The sequence below is a fragment of the Tympanuchus pallidicinctus genome, unplaced genomic scaffold (assembly GCF_026119805.1).
Source record: "Tympanuchus pallidicinctus isolate F22 unplaced genomic scaffold, pur_lepc_1.0 scaffold8, whole genome shotgun sequence".
In the NCBI taxonomy this organism is placed as follows: domain Eukaryota; kingdom Metazoa; phylum Chordata; class Aves; order Galliformes; family Phasianidae; genus Tympanuchus; species Tympanuchus pallidicinctus.
In genome coordinates, this window is record NW_026294802.1 from 50,994,636 (window position 1) to 51,007,734 (window position 13,099).

Sequence of the window (13,099 nt, forward strand, 5' to 3'; positions counted from 1 at the left end):
ATTCAACTACGCTGTGCAGACAGTGCTCAGTTTACGTCGTTAACCTTTTCCCGTTGCGGGCAGCAGGGCTGTGCGCTGTGCCGGCTGCTGCTGCGGGACAGGCAGCACCGCGAGCCTCCTGTGAGGAGTTGTGAGGGCTTAAGATAAAGGCTTGTCGTCCATAAGGAGATCGCCTTCAGTCCCCGCCAAACGCTCTGGTTGCTGTGATGAGCTGCGGTCTGTGGTGGGAGACCAACTGTTGCAGCCGTGAGCTTACGTACGGCTGTGTCCTGATGAAGGGGTGAAGCACGGTCTGTGACTTCGAACCCTGACACAGCGAATGTGAGGAGAAAAGTTGGTGGGGTTTTGCTGCTGTGGTGGCTTTTTGTGGTTGTTTGTTTGTTTGTTTGTGAAATGAGAATACGAGGAACACCAAAAATACATCGGCATGCTGTCACTAAAGTGACTGCAATGTCAGTACCCGTTCTTCCACAACAGCTGCGCATCTGCGCTGCTTTGAAGACGAGATGTAAGCAAACAGCTCCGGAAGATGACTCTGCTAAACGCAGTGTGGTTTGACTCTTCTTTATTGCAGTGTCTGATTTGCCGGAGCTGTAATGTGGAACGGTATTTCAGTGAACCTTATCTTGCTTTTCCTTCTGGCCTGGCCGTGTCAGACATGTAGGTGTTCTGATGTGGTCTCACAGCGCTGGAAATAGGGTGAAAGCACGGATGTCGGGGGAGGGTTCCTACCTGCCCCGGGCTACGAAAGCTCTCTAAAGTGGCTGGAACTAACACGGCGCTGATCTGTGCTTTCTCTGCTTTGTGTTGCATGAGATCTAGTATCAGTGAGTTGTCACTTTTGGGTAATGAGGCAAATCAGCATCAGAAAAGTGGAATAAGACAAGGCCGAAGTGAAAACTGTGAAGAAATGCTGGCGGGGACAAAGAAAAGGGACAAAGAAAAAAAAAAAGCATGCATAGTTTGTTGTATAATTTCTATAACTTTGTGCGAACCAAACATTTTCTGCCACATCTCAGTACAAATTCACCCACTAGTGGGTGCAGCAGCCGCCCTCTGCATGCAATAAATGAAACAATTGAGCTCTGTTGAGGCTCCAGATAGCGGAAACAGCAGACGACCCGAAATAGAGAGACGGTTGAGCCTTCCCCTTTTACCTTTTCCCCATTCCCTCCACCCCACCCAAACAGATGCAAGTGAGGACGAAGAAAACACACGTAGCTCAAACAAGAAGAGAGTGCCATGAGAAGGATCTTTTGGGGCTTAGACTGGCAGCAAGAAGCTTAAAATAGGAGAAAAACGTTGCCTATTGCTGCTGGATGGGTTCTGTACAGAGGACATAAGTCCTCATGCATTGTCATGTATTAAAAAATAATCCAAAGAACAAAACTTAAGTAATAGCAAAGGCTCATACCAAAGAAACATACCACTCCATAGAGCGGTTGTCTCCCCAGGCAATATAACCATTAAGCCCTAATTCTGTTCCCGTAATTGTTCACTACTGGATTGCATAGCATCCAAGTTTGGTTTGGCAGAAATCTGGGTACTTGCCTATATTGCCTCTGAATGCATAGATGTTAAACAGAATTTATGCTGGTATTTCTTGCTTGGCATCCAGGTACAGACAGTGCTTGATCAGTTACTTCAATACGGTTGTTTCAGACCTGGGCCTTGAGGTCATTTGCATTAGAGTGAGGTTGTTTGCTCTACGATGTGGAGGGTGTCAGTGAGGCCCCAAGGTTTGCATTAAATGGGGATATCACTGGAGAAAAATAGTCAGGACCATGCAAACGTGAAGGCAAGAAGACAAATAGGCGGGTATGACCCAAAAGGGAAATGACTGGAATGCCCTGACGTCTGTAGCATTATTTGAAAAGACACTCTTTCAGGTTCACCAGTAGCTTGGTGCACCACACTCCGTAGTTTTCAACAATTGCATCCTACTGTGCTTCTGTAGATGGTGATCGTGGAGTTCAAATGCAAGACCAGTACATAATGATCTGGCTGAAATCTGTTTATCTGCAGTGTTACCAGTGATACACCTCATCTTGTACTCCAAAAACATCACAAACATCTTCTTTTACCCTTGAGGTAGTGAACTATCAGAGCTGGGTTTTGGGGGGGGTTTTTGTGTGTGTGTTTTTTGTTGTTTTTTTTTTTTTTTTTTTAAACAGTGGGCATTTGAAGTGTAAGTGTTGTAAGTTACACCATGTATGGCAGAAGGAAAAACAGGACCCAAGCCCCTGGAGTGCTATTTCAAATGTATCTGATAGAATCTTTGCGGATGCATTACTTACGTACAAATCTTATTTCTTTTTTGTTAGAAATCTGTGAATTTATAAAAAAAAAAGGTGTTCAGACATTCACTAAACCTGATGGAAGGTGAGGTGACCACAGCTGTGCTGCATTCAGATGTTCAGCAGCTTAACGTCCTTGTGTGGATTCCAACAACCTCAGGCTGTGTGAGTCTTCCAGCCATTGCTTCTTTGGGTTCATTCATATAGAGCTTATACATCTTTCTCCAACTTCCGACCTCGTTTTTCCCCCTCCCTCTGCCCAAATTCCCTCTGCAAATGGGATCCCGTTTGCTTTGAAAATCATACTTGAAATGTTGGCAGAAAATATGTTGTCTCATTTCTGAAGTTCTGGTGCACATACATGCATTATATGATATAAAAATAATCCGTCTCCATTAGTCATAGATCTGCTAGGGTCTGTAGAATTAGAATGGGGGGAGGGGTCCCTTTTAAACCTTACTATAGGTAGCATTTCTTTCACAGTACAGGTATTGCATATCCCATAGCTATTGCCACATCGATAATAAGAGACTTCAGTCCAACATGACACAAATGGGAAGGAGCATAGGGAAAGCGTGCTTTGTTGCAGGTGGCAGCAAGCTGCCATCACAGGAGTGTGAAGACTCCATGCAGGCAGATTCTGAAAGGCAAAGAAGAGCTGGCACAGGGCCAGGAGCCATGGCATATCGAAAGGCGTCCATGAAAGGCTCGGGATCCAAATTTCTGGCTGTCGTGGTGCTCCGAGCACAGTGGCAGCTGGGAGCTTCTGCTTTGGACACAGGCAAGATACTGTCAGCAGTGTGATTGGCAGCAGCTCTCTCCTTTTAGACACAGCATCCCCTCATTCCTGCTGAGCTTATATCAGCATGCCCACCATCTAATCTCAGAAATACACGTACAATCTGGCATCCCTCCCTTAAAAGGTAGCTGACCCATTGCAGCGCTGACAGGATGGAAGAAAACACTGAGATCCGTTGAATTAATTCCGTATCATCATGTGTGACTAACTATTATTTATCTGCTCTGTGTATCAATTTATCAACTCGTACTATGTTTGCAGTATTTGAAGCAGCTGTTCAGATTTGAATTGGTATTATATAAAGCACCTGAACATCTTGAAAAGCACTGCAGGTAGGTATTATTTGTCGGAGGGCTGGCTGTCCCTTGCAGATAAGCTGTTCTGAAGTAGGTAGTTACATCCTACTAAGTTCTATCAAATTTATGTTTGTGTAAAGCGAGCACAACTTGTGTGATAGTTCTTGAATGCACTTCAGAAAGCCAGATATTTAATTTCAAGCATAGGTTGCTCTGAAAGTAATGCCTCCTATTTATATTATTATTTATTTTATACTTATTATTATTATTATTATTATTTTATACATATATTATACATACATATATTATTATTATTATTTATTATATTTATTTTATACATAATATATTATTATATTATGCCTTCATGGAAACTACAACAGATACAAAGAGTACAGTAACACGAGTTGATAAAGCAAATTCTCAGCTACAAAGCACCATTAGCTGTGCATTTTTGCCAGTGATGAGCAAGAGCCTGCATGCCAAGCTCATACACAGTGCATCAGCAGAGGTCCCTCAGTGTCAGTGTTGCCACTGCTGAGATGTATCACCCCACCAACCACCCCTCAATGACTCTGAGTTGTTCTCTATCAGCATTCACCAAGCATTGAGGAATGTCAGTGGGTGCCATTTTTTCTGCACGGAGGAATTCAGTTCTATACCTGTACTCCAAACACACCTCCATGTCAGACACTGTTCTGTCAGACTGCCACTCTAATGCCATCTGTCACAGGGCCACAAAATGGAGTGGGTTATTGGCAAAAAGGTTCAGCCTCTACTGCCACACCACCAGCATCTGCCTCTGACATTGTGGGCCAACACCATAAAATAGGAGGCATTACTTTTGGAGCACCCCTCGTACTTTCGTTTATTAAATCTGATTTATGTAAACAGTGAGTGACCAATATATCACAGCTTTACTGAGATGGCAATCTGTGATCTAAGAGTGCAGAATAAAACTGTTTTCCTAACAATGCCAGCAAATAGAGCAGAAAGGACAGTCCCATGTTGTTAACATAAACTTTACCTCCATTTAAAGAGTTTGCATATTGTCAGTTTAGCTGGAACAGCAAAATCATCTCACAGCTGGTGCTGCAGCCAATTCTGAACTGGTGATTAAGAATATCCCATTACGATGAGCCTGTTATCCCACACATAGCAAGGAGCCCAAGGGGTCCCAGAGCACATTGTACAAACACAGCTCCATGCAATTCTGCACTCAGAAAATCTCCTCAGAAGTACAGAAGTACACAGAAGAGGGAGCAGGCTGTTGTGTCCAACTTGCTAGGTCACCATTCAGTGTTTCTACTGCTCAAAAAAATGCAAAGGGATCTCTAATGACCAGCTTTCTTATCTTCTCTAAAAGGTCGCTTCTTTATTTCCTTTAGGAGACTGAATGGAGCAGGGATGTAACGTCCATCCCCACGCAAACACAGATGGTTTTTTAGCCTTTTTGTTAGCGTTCATGTAGGGTTCTGGTCCTGGTCTAACTTAAAGAAGAAAAAGAGCAAGAGCATGACAAAGCAGAGCCCCAAAAGGCATGAATGTGGCTCTTTGTGGAAAAGCGTGAAAACAATTGTACGCATTACATGCTGGGTTTGGAACTCTGTGCAGCCTAAGCCTATTGAAATATATATTTGTAAGCAGGAGTGGTGGGGAGGGAGGATGCATCGGAATGAGGCCTGGAGCTGAAATGCTGTCATAAAGGCAGTAGGAGGAGAGAAGGCTATAAACTGGCTGCCATCCTCACATTGAAAAAGGTCTGGAAACGTCTGAGTGCCAAATGTCACACCTTCCGTTCCTGTTTTTCTTTTGTCCTTAGTTTCCCATTTAAGCAATTCAAACTTTTCCTATTTATGTTACAGATCTATGGAAGCTGGGTTACCTAAGAGCTTTTTGATTTTGCTCTATCCTATCCTGACAAACTCCTGCTCATTCAACCTTCATATATTATACTTTTAATAACCAATACGACAGCATCAGAACTAAAAAAAAAAAGAAAAAAAAAAGAATCCCACACAAGAGATTTCTCAGCATCACCACGGCCTGAGAGAACTTGCTGCACTGACAGGAGGCAATTTATAAGGAATTAACTCTGACAGTCACTTTATACAGCTGATTTTCAAAGATCTGGGCACTAAAGAAGTGTTAATGAGGGTACTGAGGCTTCATAATTAATTATACTAGCATCTCTTTGTTGCTCTCTAGAACAGTAGTGCCTGGTTGACATTTCAATGGGAATCTGGTAGTATTCTTTGTTATTATTATCCAGGAGTACAGTTATACCTTAGCTCCCAGAGGGCAATGTTGCATGTAAATGCCTCTGTGAATTGCAAGAGTCTTTGGATCTCAGTAATAGCCCTTGAAGGAGACCCTGCTGGATACTGAATGGATGTCAGTAAAATTTCTCTAGTCTGGAGTCTCTCTTCAGATATGGACTCTCCTCCCCTTTCATTTCTCCCTTCCCCCTTCCTTTCCACTGTGCCGGTCCTTCTCACAAGGCTTAAGAACAGCACTTTCTGAATCTTTAGTTCCAAACCTTTAAAGGAAGGGATACTGACCTGAACGAAACAGTGAACAGAGAATAGAACAGTCTTCAGAAAATAGGGAATATTTTTCACACGCTTGAGTTTTCATTGCAATAAAACCAGCACTGCCAGAAGGAATCCCAGAAGTGGTGAGTCAGATAATAGACGTACGGCTGTGGCGGGAGGGAAATGGTCTCGACTTTGTTTTACACCCTCCTCAGCTTTCTTTGTAAAGGCAGATGAAATTATTTTCCAGTCGTGCCACTGCAAAAGCAAACACGGAGTTTAAAGGTTATTTGCTTTGTGTGTTTTCAAGAGTTGTTATTTTTGAATCCGAAAGGGAAAGGATGACTTTTTGGCAATGATGTCAAATTCTACTCTGAAAGCTTTTACCTGAAGTTCTCTTATTTTCTACATCGATAGCCCACTTGCTTGCGTTAATTTAAACAAAACTAACAACAGTGTGGTTTTTCACACCAGCTGAATCGCAGCCTTGCCGTGCTAAGGGCACGCTTTGACAAACGCATCTTCTAAGTCAGTGAGATCGATGCAACCTGTTCCTCACCCTTTCCCCATTCATTCCTGCCGTTATGCGACCTTGTCTCTTGTGGCATTCCTTGTGCATCTGCAGCAGGGAACAGATCAGAATATGTATTGCTCTGAGTTAAAAATAAATGTTTTTCTGAGGACTATTTTTTAATTGAAATCAGGTTCCCGATTCAGTTTAACACGAGGCTGCACAAAAACCAGCACTGGCACAATCCAAGGCCAGCACGATGGGGAAGAGAGGAGGAATGTTGGGGGGGGGGGGGGAATCCATAAGCAGGACATTGTAGCAGAAAAATGAGTAAAATAACATCCTCAAAGATTTCAGATCCTTCCAAGCCAGAGGCACCTCTTTGCTTGGGGCTCTGACAGCACCTTGCACAAAGGGATGGCAGTCACAGAACTTTCAGGACTCTCGGAGCCATTGTAATACCAATCGTAAGCGTTCCTACAGACTGACACAATTAACCAAATTCCACTTGCAGATCTTCATTGTTGGCAACTTGAGCAGCATTTTATGTCGCTGAAGCTGAAGCCTAGCTCTATTCCTACATTCTGTCCCTGGCTCTAATGAGGGATAACTGAATAACCGGCATTTAGTTAATCAATACAAGAATTACTTTTCTCACAGAGGTTTTATATTTAGCTAGATTCTTTTATGAGTTTTGACATTCTCAGATGACAAGAATAATGTGTACGCTGTATTGTTATAGCACAAACTGTGTATGACATCTCCACGCATCTTCCTCCTTTTTGTTTCACCTCCTCTGTCACTGCACTCCTACAGAAAGCTCAAGACGTGCTGCGAATGTCTGAATGACGCCAACTTGAGACGGAAGGATTGTAAATAACGCACTCACTCTTCACTGAGTGATATTCTGTGTATTTGTTTTAATCTGATATTTCCTGGGTAGGAACAGGGGTTACTTCCCCTGGGAGTTCAAGTATCGATAGCGCTCTCTGTACCAGGGGAAGCCCTTCATGGTTCTCACAATCACAGCTCTCCAGGGTAGCAAGACAATGGGTGGAATACAGTGTGTAAAGCTGTGGTCTTTATGGCTCTTCCTGAGGGGCCAAATCTTGAAGCAATTCAACTTGGTTTGGGATTCAGCAAGAATTTTCTCTGCATAGGAAGAAGGAGGTGATAAATACGAGTTTTGAGAATTGGCCATAAAGTACTGGAAAACAAATGTTTATGGATTCTGTTTGTGGAAAAGGCGTGTGCTTCTCAACTTCCCCACGAGTGGAAAAGTGAGAGATGATTATTTGAAGCTCTCTGAAGGAAAACCTTCAGAAGAACAAAATAGTTTTATGATTCCTCAACATTGCTGCAATCCCTACTTAGATATCCTAAACCTTTGATTCAGCTTTCATACAAGTTTAGTGGTTGGCAACCCTGCCCACAGCAGGAGGTTGGAACCAGACGATCTTTGAGGTTCCCTTCCAACCCACGCCATTCTATGATTTGAGTACTTTTGATCCAGACCTGCTGTGTCTACTTAGAAGGACTCTATCCAGTACTGGATCTTCTGCCCCAGCTACAAGGGAATCAGTCTTTCCCTGGATGGAGCAGAAAGCAAAGGCAAACACTGCTTCCCCTGTTTATTATTTCGGGGCCTTCTACACTAAAACAGAGCTGGCACAGCTATTTCAGAGTAATGCCCAGTATTAATTGCAGCATTTCAGTCTGACAGTGTCCCTGTCAGTGACTGATCATTCTACCTAGGAATGCCTTCTGTGAGTGGTCGGTTTGTCCAACAACTTCTGTTCACAGCTTTTATTACACAAGAGCATATGTAGTAAAAGAGCCTCAAGCACAAACACCAAAGCATCCACAACAGGTATTAATTAATGATCAGGTTATTTCAAATAAATACAAAGTCTTTCAGACATTTTCTGTGAAAGCATTCTAGCCATCATGAGCGTGGCTGAGGGCTCCCACAGCCTCAGCACTGAATGGATTGGCACTAATTCTAGGAAAAGGCTTGAAGATCTGCAGGTGTGAATGAATGGGGGAAATCTGTACCCTGCGGGCATTGCAGGTAGTGAAGAACCACTCTGGCATTTGCCAATACATGTTTTTGTACAAGACTTTTGTACATTCCAGATCCCATCTTGAGCTGTGAACTCCTCAGGCTGGAGGAGATGGATATCCACATCTGGAAGTGGCAGTAGCACATCTGGACAGGTAGATATGTAAATATTTTGTTGCTCTTACAAACCGCAGTTCAGTAGCGCTAGATTAAGATCAGCCCCATCTATGTGTGGGTCCGTTGGTACAGTTAGAATCACAGACATGGAGTCAAAAATCTAAATGAACGTCAAGAAGGGCAGGAAACTCCATCATTCAAATGGCTCTTTGGACAGGGACTCTTAATTCCACAATTCCAAATGTAACTTCAAGAGAATCTTCCAATAAGCATTTTTCCCTTATAGACTGGAAGGAACAGATCATTTCAGCTCCCTGCACTACTTACAACTCTTTACCTTATGTGAAAGAAAGAAACAAAACATTCATAAGCTCTCATAGTTCTGAAGAGCCCACACCTCATGTTCAGAAGTGTCTTAGGTTTCACTGACTGTGAATTTTTATTTTATTTTTACTATATATATATATATATATATATATTTTTTTTTTTTTTCTGCCTTTTTGTCTCTAGTATCTGGGAATAGGAAAAAGTGTTAATGACCATCCAGCTCTTCCTAGATTACAGATGAGCACTCTGGTAAGTTAAAAATGTTGGCATGAGAAAGAACAAAAATCAAGTTTAGTAACTACATCTAATGGGAACATGGCCAAAAATTAAGGGAAAAAAAACCTCCCAACAGAATCATTGGATTTATTCAATTATACAACATTACTCACTGTGTTGTCTGTGCTACTGAAGCACCATTCTGCTTCAAAGGCAGTATTTAATCCAGCAATATTTTCATCTGAGGGTTCTGACTGCAACAACTGTGAGGACACGTGGAAGATTCTTCCATCGTTATCTAACCACTCAGTGCTAATGTGAGCGCAGGCTGGGAAGGTCTGTGACTTGTGGAGATGAATAAACAGTTGGAGGGGAGGTATTTGACTGTTTAATGTATGTGCCAAACTGTCTTTCCAGGGTCATGGAGACTCAGCAATTCCTGGGGGCTGTCAAACTGATTACACGCAGCAAAGCAGCCGGTGTGCCTCTGCTGCTGCTTGGAGTAAGCACTGATACGTCAGTCAGACTTTACTATCAAGCACGAGCTTCTGTGCGCCTCAAGTGTTGTTCAGCCTTCAACTCACCGCTGTACTCGGTCATTCAGAAGCATTCATATGCTCTAAAAAAAATGTTGTGTTGCACTGCTAGGCGGGTCTTTGTTCCAGATACAGATCGTGAGCCTGCAAGGTTTCTGTGGCAGAGCAGGCTCCCGGCACAGATGTACAGCTGTAAAACCTTTTGGTTGTATTTCAGCTGTGGTAAAACGATCCTTGTTTTCTATTTCCATACAGTAATTTCTGTGAGATTCTTCTGGATGAAGGGCTATAAAAATGTTAAGTTGCTATTAATCACAGTGACTTGCATGATTTTATGTATGCCCATTCTGTATAGCAGGAATACTTAGTGGGAAATTTATTCTTCATTTTTTCACACATCATTACATTGTATTTGTGAGGATTTAGCACATTTTCTGGTTTCACTTGCCAAATCAAGGGTCCGTGTTTAATAGGTGCAGCTGACGTTACAAAAACTAGGCATGATTACCAATTATGTCTCTGTCTTGTAGTAATGCAGTAATATTAGATGTAGTAATCTCTTCTCACTGATGGCAGGTGACAGGATGAGGGGAAACAGCTTCAAGTTGTGCCAGGGTAAGTTTAGGTTGGGTATCAGGAAAAACTCTACAGAAAGAGTTGTTAAGCACTGGAATGGGCTCCCCAGGGAGGTGGTTGAGTCACCATCCCTGGATGTGTTTAAAAACCATCTGGATGTGGTGCTCAGGGACATGATTTAGAGGAGGGTTGTTAGAGTTAGGGCAGTATGGTTAGGTTGTGGTTGGAGTCGATGGCCTTTAAGGTCTTTTCCAACCCAAGCAATTCTATGATTCTATATCTATCTAAAGAAAGACATATTGGGAGATCTGAACTTCTGCATCAAAGACAAGACTCTTTATGAATAGGTTCTGTTTATTCCATTCTCGAGAACAACGAGCAACTACCACTACACTCTATGTAAACTATAAGGCCACTAATCATTATCAGGTGCTGCCAACACCCCCCAGACATTCACAAATACACAGAGGAAAACGAACACGAGTTTTCTTCACTTATCTGAGAGTCACTGCCACCCTGAAGGCTGTGAAGATCTAACTCCTTTACTTGACAACGCTCGTGCACTCAGCTGGAAAGATACCACAGACAGTCCAGTTTTGCAACTACAACCATACAACTTGAAGTTCAGAGAAGAGCAGGAATACAAACTGTAACACCAATGGAAAGAAGCTACTTGAGATAGAGGCAGCATATTGGACGGTGTCATTCAGGACAAAGTGCTACTTGTCAATTATATTTGATGTTACATATATATATTATATAGAGAAGATTATATATATATATATAAGAGGAGAGGAGGAGGACACCATATTCTGCAAATGCATTAACATATCTATTTCACAGGATTGTAACTGTACATTTTATAATCAACAGTCATTAAAGGACTGAAACTGCCTTAGGTGTTAATTATGGACAATGAAAAACATCAGCAGCGGTGAAGGAAAGCGACTGAATATTTATCAATTACAAGAACAAGTTTTTCTAAACGGGATGTTTGTTTTTAGTGTTATCATGAATATTAAGCACAGTCTTATGTCTGAGCATCACATGTAATTTCTGGAAAACCTTGTGTAACAGCAGATAACTCATGTAACAAGGCTTTATATCACCTAGATGCCATTTTTCTTCCTTTTTCATGAAACTACATGGGCTTTAGGATCCCTACAAAGAGGAAAGTTTCAGACGAGTTGAGAATTGCACTGCTTGCTTTTTCACAAATACTTGAGTCATGTTGCTCCTGGGCATATATGTTGACAGTGCAGCAAGAACAAACAGTGAATCAATTCAGCAGCAACAGCCACTAGGTGCTCTGCTCTCATCCTTCCTTCTTAACAACTACACTAACTCTGGCTTCGTTTTATTTCATTACGTCTCTATAAAGCAATAGGGAGGACAAAGAAGGCATCATTCTGTGAGTTGCTGTCAAACTGTTTGAGCCAAGCCCCAGAAGTATGTAAGCACCTGTTGTTGGGAGACCTTTTATGAATTATACCCAAAAGTCAGACTGCAGCTGAACTGAAAGTGAGGTTTTCCTTTGAAAGGCAGACAAGACTAAAAGCAACTGGCCAGTTTGGGTGAAAGGGTACAAAAGTGGAACAGACAAATCACACTTCAGGAGCACATACTGCTTTATGTGCAGAAGTAGTAGGGAGTAAGCATATGCTCCTTTGATCATCACAGAACTGACTTTCAATTATACAGCCTACATTTTCAAATTGTGTACCTTAAAAGGCCGATCTATAGAACAGAATAGCATATTAGAAGCATTAAAAGGGAAATAAGCAAACATACACAGTTGCATAGTGAAGAGATTAAAAGAAAACAGAAGAAAGAAAATCGTGCTGCGCACTTGAGCTTACCTTACCTTGTCTGGATATGAAAACATCCATATTAATCAATCTTGGGAAATGCAGACAGAGCGCGAGAGAAACTTTGTTGCTGTGTTGGGCATCAGAAAGGCCTTGAGACCTCCCTCTAGGGGAGAGGTTGATCATCCTGCATTATTAAGTTGTGATGCTTCATTACTGCTTCTAGCACAGGTGGCAGCTCCTCTCACGTTTGCATGGGGAAGCACAGTGCAATCTGTGGCTGTGCCACAGCAGTTGTGGGTGGCCGCGGGTGCAGACATAGCCGGCAGGAAGTGACAGCAAGGAACACAAAGGGAAAAAACCTTGGGATTTGGAAGCCACAGGTGTGAATGGGAAATGGGGTATTATTGTGGGGCCTCTGAGGAGGCAGGAGCTGATCCAGGCCTTGCTGGCTAAGTACATTGGAAGGGCAACTTGAGGAGGTGGGAAAGGGAAGGGAAGGGGAGAATGTGAGAATGTTGTGTGACTGGAAAGCAAACCACAAAGGGCAAGTTTCTACTTCATCAAAGCTGTGTCTGTTTCTTAGCTTGATCTGCATTATAATATTCATTTGTGAGCGATATGCTGCATTTTTGGTAGAAAAGAGTGGCTCAGCTGTTACTTTAAGAGCAAAACAGGGCTCACTTAGCTTGGAGGCTGCACTGAGCTCTTCCACAACAGGTGGAAAGGGACAAAAAGGGTTATTTAAAGGCTGCTTGTCCTGGTTGCAGTGGCAGGTGTGCTGGCAGGCGCCGGGGCTCAGTGACCTTCTAGGGCTGTGCTTCCACTCTAACGGAGTGGGCTGATGTGACTGACAGGGCCTCTGCGCCCTCGGAACGTAACGTCTGAACTGGTCTGAGTCATATTCCAGCTGGAGGCAGCAATGCGGAGGCAGCAATGCGGAGGCAGCAGCCACGTCCGAGGGCCCCATCGGCCAGGCAGCACCGGAGATGCCGGTGCCGGCAGGGCCATCTCAGGCAGTGA